Genomic DNA, 18162 nt, shown 5'->3' with positions numbered 1-18162 from the left:
GTGACCTGTGCTCTGAGCAGTTATTCCACATCCTGTGATTGCACAGGTAACAGAGTCCATGCAGATGACATTAGGTGCAATACGTTCCTGACCCTTAAGTTCCACAGCCTCACATAGAAAAGGAAAATACAGCTTCAGCCATGGGAGACCACCCTTTTCACCATTTTCCCAGAAGGAAATACTACTGTAGCTGAGCTTTGCCTGAAGTTTGATAAATACTGCAGCTCTTTTCATCTCTGCTCCCAACTGCGCTGTCTGGAAATGCCCATTTATGCACTTATATATGTTATTGTAATGTGCAAAAACTTGGAATTGAAAAGAAGGTAAATAGTGTATCTTTATGCTATGTTACATTTTCTAGAAGTGCAATTGAGGTATCAATCATTCCATTCTGGCTGCATTGATCGGTAATTTTCATTTTGTAATTTCAAATAAAGCTTCTCTCCACAGCAGCAACGGCAGCACTTTCCAGCATATAACTTCAGTTCATTTTAGCTTCATGACTTGAAGATCCTCTCTCCCCATCATTCTTGCTCATCTTCTAAGTGGTAATTCCACTTTTCCAATTAGATTACTGGAACATGCCAAGTAAACAGTCACCTTTTCCTAGAGCCATAACATCTAACTAACAAGCAAAGTTAGTCCAAACAATAGCTCAGCCCCTATATTCCCACTGTAGCACCCACATTTAGATGTGGATCTTTACAGAGAGAGAGAGACAGAGAGTACATATGTGTATATATATAAAAAAGTATGCATATATATACATATATATATAAAAAGTAAAAGTGAATCTTAATAACCAGTACTAACAAGAGTGGTTCTTCAATTTACACTAATTTTCAAGAAAATAAAAATGTCAGGAAAGACACACACACACACATACACACACAAAAAAAAAAAAAAAAAAGAAAGAAAAGAGAGAAAGAAAATACTGCAAGTGGCTGAAGACAGAAACCAGGCATGTTCAAATACTGATTTACCACATAGCCCTAGGCAAGTTACTTCTCTTGTCCCTCAGATTGCTTATCAGTAAAATGGGGATCATAACCACTTAATTCAACAGGCTGTTGCAATGACATACAAATTCATTGCTCTTTCAAAAGCTGTGAGCTCTCCTAATGAAGGGTTCCTTTGAGATACAAAGAATTCATAGTGGGAAATTACTAAAGTAGGAGTAAGGCTCATTTTCATTAGTTCTGACCAGCATTTTTCTGTAATAGCAGGTTTGGGTTAGACATTAAAGCAAAAAAGTCTTACAAAACTGACTAGAAATCTGACAGAAGGAAAGAGAGCAAGAGTGACTTTGTCGGGATCAGTATTCTATTTTTTTTAATTACTCCTATTGTATTTAAATGCTGTGTGCCAAAATACTTCAGACACATCAGAAGTATTCAAAATAAAGAAGCTTCAGAGAACCTTTACAATAGACAGTAAAACTCATTTGAGAAACCAGGACAATAATACCTAAGAGGTCCATGAACCCTGCATAAGAGATCATGTTATAAATTAATTATAATGCTTATGCAAAATTTTACATATTATTTATGTTACAGTAGCACTTTGGCTTGAAACTATGATTTAGACCACACAAGGCTGTAAAGAAAATATTGCTGAAAAGTCTTGAGGTGGACAAAGGAAGAAAGAGGTGAGGCACAGAGGGAGCTGGTGTGACTCATGAATCATCACACCATAGAAGAAGCCAGGCAGTTTTGTCTTCCAACCCATCTGGTTAGAGGGCCATAGAAGCACATTCACACACGTTTTAAGAATGTGCTTTGACAATGGTTGCACACTGTCTTAAATTTATTTTCAACACTTATTCACAAAATAAATGTTCGATTCCAAAAGTGCCTATCAAAAATAAAAAGTTACAAGCTATATATTTATGGAAAAAAAGAACCATCCAAACAGAGATCATCAGCACACATATTTCATAAGACCTGAATTAATATATGGACCATTGTTTCTTTCACAGAACAAATCCACATAAACACATGATAAATCTTGTCCTTTGTGGCCAGAGTTCAGCAGCTGATGACAAAGGAGATAACACTTCCTCTGGAAGAGTGGCAGCCACAGTACGGATTTTACAGCAAAGTTTTCTCACTGAGGCAGCTTAGTATGGGAAAGGAGTCCAGTCCCAGTCTCTGCCACCTGCCTTTCTGGTGACTGGTCACAGCACTTCATGACACCACTTCTTCCCCAACCTTTGAGTCCGTGCAATCTATTCAGATTATATACTCCATAGGGTCTACTGGGACTTCCCAGCATCAATCTGATACCACCACTATCACCGTTTGCTAAGGCCTAAGACTCTCCATCTCTCCTCCTCAAGGACTTTCCATTACTCAGCAACTCTGATATGATTTTGCACAGGACCATTTGCCCTGAGGAACTTCAATCATGGGGTAGGCTGCAGTCTAAACTACACACTTTGACCCTCCTGCTCTTGTTCATGCATTAGAGGGCATGCTACGCAACAACTCCCTCCCAGAATCCAGTGGCTCCCCCTGACCTCAGTCCCAACCCATTCCACTCTCTCCCAGAACTTTTCTATTTCTCTTTTCCTCGCTAAAGGTAGTCCTGGGCAGCAGTGTAAGGAACGGCAACAGATGCAAGCCAGGTATGGCCCGGAGGTCAGCAAATGATGGCAGCCTGGCCTGAGTTCACTGCAGGCAGAATCAGAGGCTACAGGGGCATTGAGGGTCTATAGCAAGGGTTTCACACTGCAGGCCAGCATGAAGGGTACCTGTGCCACCAGCAGTCCTTGAACTCAAGCTGAAAGCTAAAATTCATCAAGTACAAAACCCTGCCTTCCTGTAAAAAACTGCCACCTGCCATTGAAGTTAGTATGCTCAAATAGCATACTACTATTAATCCACTTCGAAAAGTATGATTGATCATAGAGAAAATATGATAATAGACATGGGGGTTTAAACCATTATTGTCATAAGACAACAGGACTAAGGAGAAGGAACTTTATGCTGCCACAGGAGTTTCCTCACAGTCAGACTGCAGGAGAGAAGGCTGGAACAAGTCATTCAACTCCCTTGAAGACTAGCAGAAAGTTTTAACCATGCTAGTAGTGCCAGCAACTCTCGCCTTGCCACCAGTGTGAGGGACAGGGCCTGCAGGGCAGAGGTCCCTTCACTTCAGGGCACAGCAGGGCAGCTGTGGGGGCATGAATGACATGGGTGGACATTTTTCCCCTCCCGTGTCTGAGGCAGCAGCAGCTGACAGGAGTGGAGGGGTAGTGATTCAGCCTGAGCTGATCCTTTGTGCCACTGTTGTCACTGAGAATTGATGTTCGCGCACAGACAGCCCTCAGCCCACTGCCACTGCAAGCCCAACAGCCTCTCCTGGTTGTGCTTGCTGGATGATGCAGCACTTGTTTTACCTGAGAAATGTCTTTTCCAGGCTCTGTATTCTGATTACAGCCTTTCATCAGGCAAGAGTGGATAACTGAGGCAAGAGAACGGAAACTTTACCTGTTTTATGGCGTTTTCTTATTTCATGCTGAACCCAAACAGGTTTAAAAGAAAGCCCACAAGACCTGACTAAGGATAGCACTATTTATGCCCATCAAAGCTTTGCCCATTAAAGCTTTACCACATCACTCCCTCTCATGGAAGAGTCCAGTCAAGGGCTAAAACTTCCCCACTTTTACTCTTTCAAAATTTGGCTTAACCCAAAGGTAGGCAAATACAATTACTGAGTTGTATGAACAAGATGGAGTCTCTCCTTGTTTTGTGCAAAATTTCCTTCAGTTTAGCCATCGATAGCAGCACCCAAATGACAAAATCTAGTTTCCTTCAGCTGAAACAAGAATCCATGTTTATTTATTTAACAGAGAAAAAACTGAAAACATGGAGAAGCTGAGCAGTTTTGCAGGCTACAGCACAATTTTACTGAAAGAACTTTACAAAACCAGTTCCTCTGCAACCAATACTTAATGACAAGACTACATACATTCATCATTTTTTTAATCTAAACTTTGGCATATAAGAAATATTGAAATAAACTGAGCTGAGAAACAAATAAAATGTGCCCAGAGCCACAAATGGGCCTTTTTTTGTTTGTTTTCTTGATTTTTCTCCCCCCACTTCCCACCTCTGCGGTGTCTGCCTGCAATGATTAAGTTGACAAATGAAGTTCTGACTACTAATTAAATTGAAAATAGCAGATATACTGTGACAGTGATCTCTCTCTCCCTCATATATCACCAGTAACAGTTACTGTGCATTGTTTTCCCTGCTCAGCTCTCCCCAAGCCCAGTGGCACAAAGCACAGCAGCTGACCTACACCGAGGTGGGAGGGAGGGAGCTGGTGAGTGTCTCCTCTTGCATATCAAGAGAGGAGAGAAGAGTTTCAATGTGTAACTACCAAAGCCCAGAATCTTCGCTGTGCTGGTGCAAACACTGGGGGGACCTGTACTTTAACTTGTCCTTTTCTAGCCTGGCAGAGGTTGGTTTATCTTCTAGGACACACCTCATAGCTCTGGTGACTGGGCATCTATGCATCTGTATAGGCCTGTTTTTCTCATTTCAGCCTCACAAACCTGCTCCTGACACCTATATATTCTAGTAGTTCCATATGGGGCAAAAGGTGGTCAATACAAGAAGAAGTAATGGCAGGAAATCTCTGTTATCCATTGGGATAGCATTGAAGGGATCACTTGCCCTCCAAGAGCACAATGGAGGAAAGATATATGCGGGCTGCAGTCATCTGTGCTTATACCACCTAACCTTTATGGCCTTTTCAAACAATTGTAGCCATTCCTTGGACTATATACTGTCCTAATGATTCTTCTCATTCTGTGATGGCTGTTTCTACTCCCTTAGTGAAGTTCTTTTCATTCCATGACAGCAGAAATTTGAAAGCCACTCTGAATGCTTTGATTTTAAAGAAATACTTGATGTATATGAGCTGTGAAAATTCCAATCCAAATCATCTCTGAAGTTTATGACTTATAGCCAAAGAAAAATTTGTTCAATTGCTCTCATTGCACCTCCTGCTTTATTGCGGTGGTCTACGGGTTTTCTTTCAATATGTTTAGAAGATGACTCTCACAGACAAAAAAGCACAAGTATTTGAAGTAAAAATGTCAATGTGTTTATTTACTTATATAGATCATACACACATATAAAATACAAACATATTTTATGAATAGTAATAATATGTGTTTCCATTTGAGTCAGCTGAGGTTTTCATTCTTTCCTCATTTTGGGTTAGTTTATTTGATTTCATTATTTATTCTTTAACGGAATTGTCTTTCTGGTTTCTTTTTCAATCACAATGAGTCACCCATATGTTTCTTTCCTCATGAGAAAAATACTTCAATAATGTTTTCCAGTGTTTCTCTAAAGAAGAAAATTATAGCCAGCCAAACCCATTTTGATTGTAGTTAGTTGACAACACCTAGAACAATGACAGAATAAGAAACTCTTACCAAAAAAACCCTGGTTGGTTTTAATTTTTCATCTCTGGTTGGTTTTAATTTTTGTCTTTCAATATTTCCTTTTTGTTTTGGAAAATGTAAGGAGTAGCCAGCTTATTTTTTGTAAAATACAATTTTTGTTTATTTCTAGCAGGTCTCACCTAACTGAAGCCTTAAGTGAAGCTTTGAAAATATTTAGGTATTTTTAACAAATGAAGGTGCAGAGTGACACATAATCACTCTGAGTGGAAGCTCTTTGGGTCAAAAATTATTTTTTCATTTCGTGTTCAACCAGAGCCTGACACAACAGAAACTGTGGTGGGCAACCTAAGCAGAATCATAAGGGCCAACTTAATCCAACCCTCGTAGGAAAATACCAAGTCACAGCCTATGGCTTACCTTTCTTTTCAGTCTCACAAGAATGATGGACTCCTTTCACTCCAGAGAAACTTTTCCTGATATATAGGGTAAAAAGTTGATGAGACAGTTGGACCCATCCATGAAAAGTTACAGAAGTGTCCATGCAGTAAAATGCCCCCAATCTTTCTCATAGCTCTTCCTAACCAATTTAGTTTACCTCACTCCCATGCATAGAAATATACTTTGCCCTTTATTCACCCAATTTCAAGGTTATACTCAAACACGTACTGGAAGATAAAAGCTTTAAATAATGTACATTCTCTCATTGTCCTTTTCATCGAGATCACAGGTGCATGACCTCGTCCCCCAGCACAAAAAGCTGTTGTCATGGAAACAGCTCAGGATGCCAACTTGACAACAACTGACATTCAAATCAGGAGGGACACCTTTTCTCCTGCCCTCCCCCACCAACACAGTGCATTGCAGCAGGGGCCAAATCTGCACTGTTTTTCCCTTGCAAGGGCTGGGACGTGCTCTGCTCTGAGGAGAAGTTGCAGCTGGCTCCAGCCCCACACGGTACATACTGCACCCCAAAAACTTCCTTGATAAAACAGCATTTGACACTGCAACCTGACCAAGTGAGCTAAGAAGAGTATCCTTTGCCTTCAGTGCTTAGTGAGATATGGTAAGGGGAAGAGGAGGCCACCTTCCTTAATGGCTGGAACAGAGAATCCTGTACTAGATCTCTCACAGTGCCACTAAATCTGTTTCTTTCAGAGTGCCAATAGATCACTGTTTTCCAAGAGGAAAATCACTTCAGCACTCTACATTTTTGTTTCCTGCCTGTAAAATAGGGATAACTGTACCTATAGCAAGCCTCAGATAAAGAGCTTTCAGTAATCACTATTGTAATCCATTTTTTTTCCTTATCCTATTTCCAGCTGTATCGATACTGTGGTAATTATTCACCATTTAGCTCTTCTAATTGAGTAATAAATTGTCCAGGAAGCAGCAGATAGACTTCTAGGTAAACATGTTGAAAAAGTGGATGCACATTCCGGAGAAAAATAAACTGAAGAGAAAGGTCTCTTATTTATGTTTTGTCCCCCAGGAGATTTAATTGGGAAGAACTATATAGTTAAAGCACACCTGCATTCCTTGCCTCCTCCATACCTAAGCATTTAAGAATATATGAAATGTCATACTCAACTTTAAAGGAAAAAATAAATATTTTTGTATACATATATATCCATGTACATATATATATATATGTATGTATAAAAAATAAATAAATATGTATCATTGTGTTTGGGGGAAGGGAAACAAAACACATACAACAGCATTTACCTTCCTGGAGGCTTGTGCATATTCTTGTGCCTGAATGCTGTCTTGTGATCTCTACATAACCTTTGAAACACAAGTGCATATTTCACCCTTGCAGACTAGCACAACCATTTTTTTGTCATTCCAATTTCATTTCCAGTGCGGTGTGGACTGCGGGCTCAGCAGTCACTGGAGTCTGAAGTGACTCTTGGGACCTCCTCACTGTTCTATATGCAAATGGCCCTGCACCTGGGCAGCCGAGCGGGCTTGCCGACAGTTTAGTTATGCAAATCTGATTGATCGAGAGCATATTGCAGAAGAACACACGCAGGCCTGAGACACTGGCAGCTATATTTCACTGGCTAAATTCCCGAAGAAAAAAAAAATTAAATGCCAAGCATTTTGCTGCATATTCCTATCAACCCCTGAAGTGCACTAGCATTTATTTCGGTATGTTTTCAACACTTTGCTTAAATGTTGTTAATGCAATTTCTTGTGCTATAGCTGAATTCACAGAAGGGCTTGTTTTCTGTATTTTTTTTCTTAAAGGTACAAACAAAGACCCAAAACAACAATAAAAAATAGTTACTATGATGTCACAATACAATAAGTCTGTCAGTTTGTTTGAAATAGTTCTCCAGGCAAGTGGAGTAAATGCAGTGTTAAAATATAATTAGGTCCTACAGTACAGAGGAGTGCAAAGAAACTGATGTACTAGCACAACTTGCCCAGACTTTATTCTTTCTGTAACAAAAGGTAAAACAAACAGTGGGAATGTAGATTACATACTGTCACCCAATGTCAAAAGCACTTCTTTCTATTTACTAAACACTCTGTATAAAAAGGCAGGGAAGGAAAAGAAAAAATAAGACAGATAATAAAAGAATCATCTGGGATCAGCTTAAAATAATAAGTTCATTTTTTACTAAACAAAAAAAAAAGAAGAAAATAAAAGAAAAAAGATAACCCACCTATGAGTGAGCATGTGGAAACCTCTAATATAGAACATGCTTCAGGCATCAAGTTAATCTCGGTTTATTGCATACAACTGATTTATCTTCATTTATAAATGAGTGGTGAGCCTTGGTTCTAATATTTGCATTTCCTGTAGTTGTGTTTATGTACTCTAATGCCTTGGGGAGCCATTCATGGTGTTGAAATAACATGATTTTTGTTTTCTTTTCACCCAGTTTTTCTAGCATCAGGCTATTTTAATGCTTGGACGCTAGTAAAATCACTGGGAAGAGACATTAAATCAGCCTTTTGAATCACTCATTTTATCTTTTCTAAGTCACTTTTCGATAGAGGTTTCCAACAACAAGAATACTGATCAGGATAAATTCAGAACATAAATTTTTATTGATTTGAAGTTGGGGTGTTTGTTTGTTTGTTTAAAACAATCCCTTCTCAAGCAAGTTTTTGGATTGGTATTCTACAGCTAAGATCCCAAAGCAGAAAAGAGAAACTGTCTCCAATGGCATACCTAAAGTGACTAAGGCAGGAGGGTCTGGTCTCAGTTGGAGCCACAAAGCATCAACAAAACAAATTGTTATAACAGGTCACTAGACAAACACCTATTAGTCTGGTCCTACAGAATATGAATTCACAGAAACTCTCACAAAAAAATATACTTCAATTGTGAATCAGTGCACAAAGTTCCATATTTCAGAATATTTTTACATAAAAAGCAATTAAAATATGTATTATTTGGTTTAACTGGAAAAGAAAAAGTATTTGTTTTTTAATCTCAGAGTTAAATCTGTTTTAATCTCAAGAGGACTGTGCACAGAACAAAATTTCTTGGCAACAGAAAATTGTCCAAAAACACTCTTAGAAATCCTCCTGAGAAATACAGTTAAAATTTCTAGAAAGAAGCCCGAGTTATCTAAAGGACTTGAAAAGGCAAGCAACCCTGCTGTAGCAATGTTAGAGCAAAACTTATTGAATAGAAAACATTTCTCTGCACGTTAAGTTGTATTGCCTTTGGCACAGACTCTTCAGCTGCAAATTTGTCCAAGGAATGACATACAGTACACATCAGAGGAGTAATGAAGGAAAGAGGCTTAGATGGGCACTTTGCAGCTGACAGGGAGCTGTTATTGAGCCTTGTCTGCTGTATTTAGCAAAAGAAAAAAAGAAGAAAAAAATAGCAAACGGGGGACCATCTTTGTCTGTCCCCAAATCCTACTACCGCATCTTTAAAATAAATAATTAAATAAATATTGAAAAAATAGCCATCTGACAAGCAAAGCCTAGCCAGAGGGTCAAAAATGAAGATCCTGGGAAAGGTCAAGTTTAATCTCTACCCACGATGCCCTAGTGCATCCCTCACAACAGCTGACTAACAAAAGGGGCTCAGCACTGTGACTGACAGAATTCTTAATTGTATCCACTCATTCATGACAATTTGATTAAAATATTACGCCAAAGTCTCACCCCCTGTTTGCTTCGATCCTCCAAATCTAATTTTGAATTTTCAGAAAGGAGATTACCTCCACAAGCATGACTGGGATGCTATTAACTTCTACTTAATCTTTATTACTGATGTGAATTTAACATATGTATGGCTTCGTCTCGCTCCTGTTGTTTTCTCTCTAAAGTAACGTCTAGGCAATATACAAGTGGCGGACATTAATTTTCACTTTGATATTCTGTCATACCAAAGCTCATACTTTCATATGAAAATTTAAAGATGTACTGTCTTAATACCAAGGCACAATTAGACTGCATTTAAAAAAAGTGAAAAACCCAAACACACACTAGCTGCCTCTCGTCCCCACCAAGAAAAGAAGAAAACCCTGCTGAACAGACTTCAAAGTATTATAACTTTTCAGTGTTATCTTCAGCTATATCCCCTTCATTATAGGAGCTGTTCCAAGGCCTGACAAGAACTGATGGATTCTAGTTAGTGTCAATAATGCAGTTGTGAAGAACTCAAGCTAGCAGTTACAATTTCTAAGCAACTTTTACTATTCCCAAATTTATAAAGCTAATAATTGAATATGGCCATTGTTACCCGTGTCCTCACTTCAAAAGACACCTGAATAAAAGATGCAATTTAATTTTCAAGATGCTTATTCTCTCACTCCTTTTCTCCCCACAAGTGAATTGACAACACCAGCTGCAATTGTGTTTACAAGAGTATTTTCAAACATATTGAACATGAAACAATACTAATAAATAGACTGAGCCAGAAAAAATTCCACTGAAATTGTTATTTTATTTCCTTCCTTTTGTTCCAGAGGATCAGAAAAGTATATTTTTATCTGTTTTTTGCAAATTTTTTTCATCGTTTCTGTCCATACCTACTAATTGTTATTGCAAAAAGAGAAGCAATAAATTAATCTTCCTAAATTCAGACACAGTGACTTCCTAATTTGCCTGTCTAACCGCTGCTCATATCAGCAGGGGAGTATCTGGACTTGATTCAAACTTCAGGGAGGATGTCACCTACAGTCATTTAACATGTATACCAGTTACAAGGAGTTGTAGAACTACTTTAAGTGTCTCAAAACCCATACTACATACAATGAATGATAGGTTGATATCTACAAGTAATTCCTGGAAGAGGTTTCTTAGAATCCTTTCCCACATTTCATACAACATTTTGCTCAAATAAATATTTTCAGTACTGTTCAGAATTTGTTTTTTTCTCAATCAAGGAAAATAATCTGTATCTCTGTATTGAAACCTATCTTATCAGTTCCCCAGGACCAAAATTATACCCACACTCAAAGTATTGAAGACAATTCTACCACCTCTGTATATGGGAATATACACATATTCTCTCTGGCCTGTTCTTTCTGTTTCTAACACTGTCATGAGACCCAAGAGCCTCAAGTTAGGAGAACATCAGCACAGTAAAGAGCCTCCTCTTGCAACAACTTTGAAGTTTTCTGAAGTATTCACACTGCAGTTGCAGAAGTGCAAAAACAGTGATTCAGGAAAAGGTAGATAAAAACTTCAAAAGGTGATAGACAGTTCTCCTTGTCCCTTACAAATGAACAGTAGAAGAACTTCTGCACCCTCAAAGAGAAGACCAAAAAGCAAGTTTCTTATTAGATGTGCAGGAAAGGAAAATGTACACGTTTCATCTCTGAGGACACAATGTTTTCCGGGAGCTTTCTGGATAATACAGACCAGAAGCTGAGCAGCACAGCTGTATTGCAAGGGCAGGCTTTGTAGCACAGCTTTAATAGATGGTAGCTTTGTTTGCTTAAGGTCACGTTACTTTGCTTATACAGAGATATCACTAGAGGTTCCTTTTTCTTTTGCCAGATATTTAACAATTGCAAAACTCCATCAGTTTTCCTAGCTGGCTGTCTCTTAGCTTTCAGTAAATCACTGATGGGAAGACATGTACTGGCTGTGCAGGCAGAGCAACACAGGGATCTCTCCCGTATCCCCTCAGCTGAGGGTCACTTGGCACACTTAACAACACCAACAAATATTCTGGCTTGCTTTGACTCACTCTTTCCAAGAAAATGCATCCCCAGCCACCCATCACAGCCTCCTCCACAGCCTGCACAAGTTTTCTACAGCACAAAATAGTCAGCAATGCGGCTCCTCTGTTGCTATGGGACCGAAGTGTCTAGACCCAAACTTAGCTCCTAGGTTTGAAAAAGTGTGGTTGCATCAGGGCAGGGTGATAAAATCAGTGAGCCAATTTCTGACACTATCTCAAGAATTCAGGTGAGGGAGAAAAAAGACAATGTCACTGAGGGAAGGGAACCCTCACTACACATGGCCCTTCAGGGGTCACAGGTTCTGCCTCAGGACTCTCAACTGAAAAATCCTTCCAATAACAAAATTAAGTCCCTTGTAGTGTTTCACCCTAATTTTGACACAGGCAGTGGCTATGTCCTTATGTTAAATCTATGTCCAACACAAAAAATGTGGAGGGAGAGATGGACACTAAGAGTATACCAAACTGCATTTCTCTGATCACGGCAAATTTTCATGGAAGGTGGCAATTTTGTGGTTAGCTGCCCACAATCACCTGAGACATTTCTCTAGAGACCTGAAGCCAAGAGGTCACAGGATCTGGTTCTTCCCCATTCTGGTCTTCCCTCCATCTCTAAAATCAAGGGGTTTTTTCCTCGCCCTAGCTATTGGAGTTTTCTTCCTCATCACCTAAGCTCATGGAATATTACAGGACCTGCGGAATTACAGCAACAGAAACATAAACACAGTCATGCCGGGCCTTACTGCAACCAGCAATTACATTAATACAATGCTTGCTCCAACATGCTTGAGTTCTCCAGAAGGTTTCTACACTGCACAACTAGTGGTGAGAGGAGCAATAGTCAAAAGGCTAATGGGAGCAGAAATTAATAAATAAATAAGGGACAGCTGCTTGAAGAAATTAAGGCCTAAATAAGGAGGCAGAGCATACCCCTATGTGGTCCAAAGACAGAGCGTGGAAGCTGAACATATTGGGGGTTTAAAGCTTTATTTCTAAACAGCCACAACAGGACTTTGAAAACTCATTTTTACTACTGTAAACACAGTAAAACAGTACTTATTTTCTGAATTGGAGGGGAGCATCACCTCTTTCAGTACCTTGAGGTTACATGCCACTATAGGGAGAATCTCAGGTGGTTACTCAGATATGAAGTTTACTTTGATCAAGAAACTAAAAACCAAACAAGCTACCTCTCCCTCCCCGCATATATCTCTATATGTCCATCGCTGGTGCTGAGGGAGGACCTGTCTCAGGAGTTTCTGTCTGTTTGAAGGGTAATACTAAGCAGTCATTGCTTTTCTAAATATAACCGGGAGTTTTCAGTTTATCACTCTGGAATCCAAAGAACTGAAATCAAACTGGGGGGAAAGAGAATAGGACACCCTGCTAAAGCTCCAAGCCCCAAAACAAACCTGACAGCTGCTCAAGAATTCAACCATCATTTGAATAAATCCAGCCTGCTTCTGTTCACCGTATGCCAAACAGTTTCCTGTCATTTTCAGTAGGATTTTTTTCTGGTTTTTTTTTTTGCCAGTTCACAATGGCCTTCTATTGTCAATGCTGTGAAAAGCCAACAATGATTTAAAGTAGTGGGCTCCTATCAGCATTGTTCTTCTGTTCAGAGGCGCAGAGAACAAGAATACATCTATGTTTTCCATACAGTATAGAAAAATGTAATTCTCTGTTTAGTGGCATATCAACAGCTTGTGTCCCAATTCAGCACCATGGGCAATGAATGACAGACTGAGCTGTCCATTCTGACAATGTGACCAAGATATCTGTGGTCGAGACTGCTATATCATTTTTTGCCTTCCCAAAAAATACTGCCAGAGAAATCTCCTATTTTTATTCCTTTATTTGTTTCTTTATCTACATAAAAAGTATAGATAAAAATGAAATTGAGTTTATTAGACAAGCTGCAAATAATGTCTTGATAGCACAGAAGATGTTACATTCACTCATACTGCAGCACGTGTTCTCAATGGAGTACAGATTTCTTTATAATACTAATAAAAATAGCTGTAGTCCCCTTCTTTCAACAAAGGTTTCCCCCCACCTCAGCAATTCAGGAGAATATATCTTATTTTCTAGTATAAAAAGAAGCCTTTTCCTTCTTTATAGGTAGCAGGCACACCACAGTTAACAATATGTAGCTGAAGGGTGATTAACTCCAGGTACCATGGGTCTGGAACTGGCAATAAAGAGGTAGCTTGGAGCTGTGCACTGAAAATAGCGTTTATTCAAGAGAAGGGGAGAAATGAAACAAAAGTTTGACAATGTTAGAAAAGAAATGTAAGAAATAGGTTGAGGCAGCTATAGCAGAGCAATGATTTACATGCTGTTAACGTACAGTGGCTGTATGTTGTGCTCAGGACAATATTTAAATAAAAGCAGCGTTAGCCTTGGCAGCCTGTGTATTAACACACTGAATTTATGTTGGCTTCAAGGTAAAGAGCATCTTCTTATTGTAACATATACAGGAATTGCAGTGTGTTGAGAGCACTTCTGGCAGTATATTCTACCTTAAGCAGAGCTTACTGGATTTGTTTTAATTTAGTTTTATTTTGCCATCATTTTTGGAGTATTTTCATTTGTTTGTAAGATGTTGAGGATGATGATAATTTTTTCTTTATACTGCCTCAGACTTAAAACCACTCCAGCAGAGGAAAACTAAGTTTACACAGGAGACAAAGGAAAGTAGAGATTTAGGCTTAACAGGCATTTGGAGTTGATGGAGTAGTGGTGTTCAGGCTGCAGACTTGTGGCACAAGAGTTTTCCTATCATGCAATGGTTAACTTTATATGAGCTGTGGACTGATGCTGTGAAGAACAGAGACAACAGCAGTAATGTCTCTGAACAGGCCTTTTGACACTCTGCCAGCATCAGTGTCATCTCCGTCTTGATCCTCCTTTGCTTCTTACATGGCCCTCCCAAAACTATCTGAGCTGCCAGGTAATGTTGGTCATAGGGGGATCTTAGCAGCTGGCTGTTTTGTGACAAATGACACAGAATCAGCAATAGTACATGACCTTTATGGATTCTGGCTGTCTCTTAGAAGTATGTGAAATATTCACAATGAAATACAAAACCTACTTGAAATTCAAGTTGCTCCTCAGACAATTACTATGGAACCAAAAGACCTAACTGCCCTGTATTGGTAAGATATTTATATTTCTACTGCCACCATAAAGTTCTCTGCCTTGTGCATCATTATAGAAAATAACAAGAAGTCAGAGCTTTTTTAGTACGGGGCCTGTCCTAGATGACTGACTGAAGTACAGACGAATGACAGTGAAAAAAGCAATCCCAATGGTAGCAATATGATCTGGAGGCATAGTCTTGGAGCTGAGGTGTGAAACCTTTCAGATTCAGCCAAAATAAACCACTGCTGCTGGGGAGGGGGATGGGGAATGGAAAGGCACACAGAATTCAGGCATTAGTCCAGAAAAGCAACCGCAGCATTTGCTACAAACTTCTGAACAAAGCACACTGAATCAACAATATAAGTAAATCATAACATCTTCTGCCTCCCAGAGCAAAAACACTAATCATGTTAGGTCCCTCAGAACATCTGTCATCCTCCACAGTATGGAAAAGGGTGAGTTTTAGATCAACAGACTCAGATTCTGTCAGATCAAGTATAAGGAAGTCAATGCTATACTTCAAGGGCCTCTTCTTTTATGTGTCATGTCCCCTTCCAATTTAATTGAAAGTAGGTTTCCCTGCCTAAATTTCTTATGATATTATTTTGCACCACACACAGAGGATAAAGTCCTCAGAGGATGATGTCCAAAGGCATTAAAACACTGTTGTAGGGAAATTAACAATCCCACAAGGTTTAAGACCTCTCCATGTGCTTTAACATATCTGGTAGGACAACAGGGAAGATAATAATAGGACTGGAGTTCCATATTTGGCAGTTATAATACAATGAGGCTGTATCTCTCTTATATAACTTCATAATATGCCACTACAGAAAGTGAAGAATATGGGCCTGGGGCAGATGGATTTTTTATTTAAAGACATCAGCAGCAGCACGAAAAAAGAAAATTAAAAATTGTAATGGATATCTACTTCTGCAAGAGCAGAACAAATGCTTTCTACATCTCTGATGACTGGGAAGCAACCTGGACTGCAATCCAGGGATTCTACACATTCCCTCACTTCTCCTTCTCCCAGCAATTAGAAAGATGTCAAAGATTACACCCTTGCCTCCATTGCCAAAAAGTAGTGATTTAATCACAAGACAATTAACATACTTCAGCAAAACTCTCGTGGAAGCATGGAACAAGTTTCTTATTTAATACACTACCCAGGCAAAATCAAAACCATAGTCAGCATCAGTCATTCCTCTTTCAATAAAAACTTTATTGCTTTGCCTGTTACTGCCAGAGCTGAAAGGTATGAGTACTGAATTTAGCAAGGAGAAGGATAATATAGAGCTTCAGTCAGATTATAGGTATGCATATAGGAAAAAGACTTTTGATGGTGAAAGCGGCCTAAATCAGAAGACAAAAAAGGTATTAGATCCCAAGCATAATGTCTATCTACATTGACAAATGTAAAAGAGAAATAAGATACATATTTTGAAAGCAATTAAATACTGAAGCATCTTGCCTTGTGACAGGTTTTCTCATCACCTATAATTCTTAAATCAAGGTTAACCAGGCAGTTTTGCTGAATAATGTTCTTTGACTCAGGAATCATCCAAGAAAATTCTGCAAATAGTGCTATGTATGACCAGTAGGGTGTTAGACTAAGTTGTCACAACAGTCACTCCCAGACTTAGACTCTTTAAGAATTTGGAATTATCACAGAAAACATCCTCCTCCCTCCACCTGATGGCTATTCTGTGGGAAAATGACATAACATACAATTTTGAGAGTTATCGAAAGCTATTGCCAGGTCACAAAAATCTAAAAAAAGGTATGAGGTAAGGAAAAATGTATGCAGGTAAAGTGACCTCTAGAGTGAAGCACAAGAGTTAAGAAAAGTATTTTCAGATAAACCAATGAAGTTAGTGCACAAACACAAAGTCCATGCTGATTATAATATGATCTGATTTAAAATATTCCTTGAGGCGAGGTTTTAATAATACTTAAAATGGCCTGACAGCTCCCTGTCAAGGTATGTCCATGTTATTAAGTTGTAAAGCAACTGTCTAGCTCATAAAACAATCCAAACTGGAAAACACATGGTGGACAAAGCCAAGGACAACAGCAAAAATAAGTGCTGAGCCTTGGTTTGATGATGTGTTGAGATGTGCCTCCAAAGAACCTGCATTAGCTCTGATGAGTCGCATCTTCATGCAATTCATCTTCATCACACTGAAACACGAACAAATAAATACCAGGCAAATAGAAGCTCAGCAAGGAGGAGACAACACTGACAAGAGCATCAATAGGACAAATTTCCCAAGTCACTCCCAGAGCTGAACACTAGAGCTGCAGTAAGTGAGAGACAAGATGACGATCTGTAAAAACCTTCTGTCGCTATGTCAAGTGAATGCAGTGGGACCATTTCATGCCTCCATTCCAGCCAGTGTTTGGGGTTTTCTCCACTCTTTTCTGAGGCAAATTCTATGTTCTGTGAAAAACTTGCTGTCCTCCTCCCCCATACATTATTTACATCCCCTTGTCTGATCTTAACCTACTACTAATCTATTATTTTTTTTCCAGGAACTTCATCATAGTTATGGATTGATTTATTTTGTACTCTACAATTCAGTTCTCCATTCTTCTGTCGATTCTGTTGTTTCACACTGTCCCCATCTCATTACTATACTTCCCAGCCTTCTGATTTTCCTTCTTGCACTTCAGGTCCATATTGTAGATAAAACTGATTTTGCTTTCATCATCTTTTCTTAGGATCATTATGATGTTTGCTAAATATTTTTACTTTTCCAGCTTGGTGTTTTCAAAAACCTTAAATTATGAAACCTTATACTTTCCCTGGCAAACTGGCCAATCTTCTTAAGATTTTACTATATTTGGCTTAGCCAGTCAGAACAAAGACCTGACCTTGCTCCTTCTGTTATCTGAGCTAGTTGCTGGTTAACCTGTGTATAAGAGCTTACATGATGAATTTCATTAGTAGCCCATCAATCTGATTATTTTCTAAAGTTGCTCTCACATCTGTTCTGATGGAAGAACATAATGCTTGAGACTCTGCAATGCACTTAGCCTGAAAGTTTTCCTTGGAAACGTATCTATCTCCTTCACAAATACCACTTGCACCTGCTTTTGGTGGCAAAGTGTTTTATGAAAAAAAAACTCTAAAGACATCCATGGACTTTAAACATTACCCAATTTTGAAACGTATCACAGATTGCAGGAACACACTGACAGACCTCAAGACAGTTTGAATCAGTCTACTCAGCCCTCCATGCTGCTACGTCTAGTTTACATGGGACATGTTTAAACTCCATGTGTTGTGTAGCCTGAGTTGGGAGAGGGCAATCCCCTCACCTGCCCCCCAAAAATGAAGAATCATTTGAGGCTTCAAAGTGAGTGGAGGATGTAATGTTTCCCTCATGTTCCCACTAATTTTTTGTCTTTTGTCTGAAAATTTAGC

The sequence above is a fragment of the Neopelma chrysocephalum genome, unplaced genomic scaffold (genome assembly GCF_003984885.1).
Source record: "Neopelma chrysocephalum unplaced genomic scaffold, ASM398488v2 Primary Assembly neopelma1_24, whole genome shotgun sequence".
Lineage (NCBI taxonomy): Eukaryota > Metazoa > Chordata > Aves > Passeriformes > Pipridae > Neopelma > Neopelma chrysocephalum.
Note: the sequence above shows the minus strand (reverse complement) of the source record.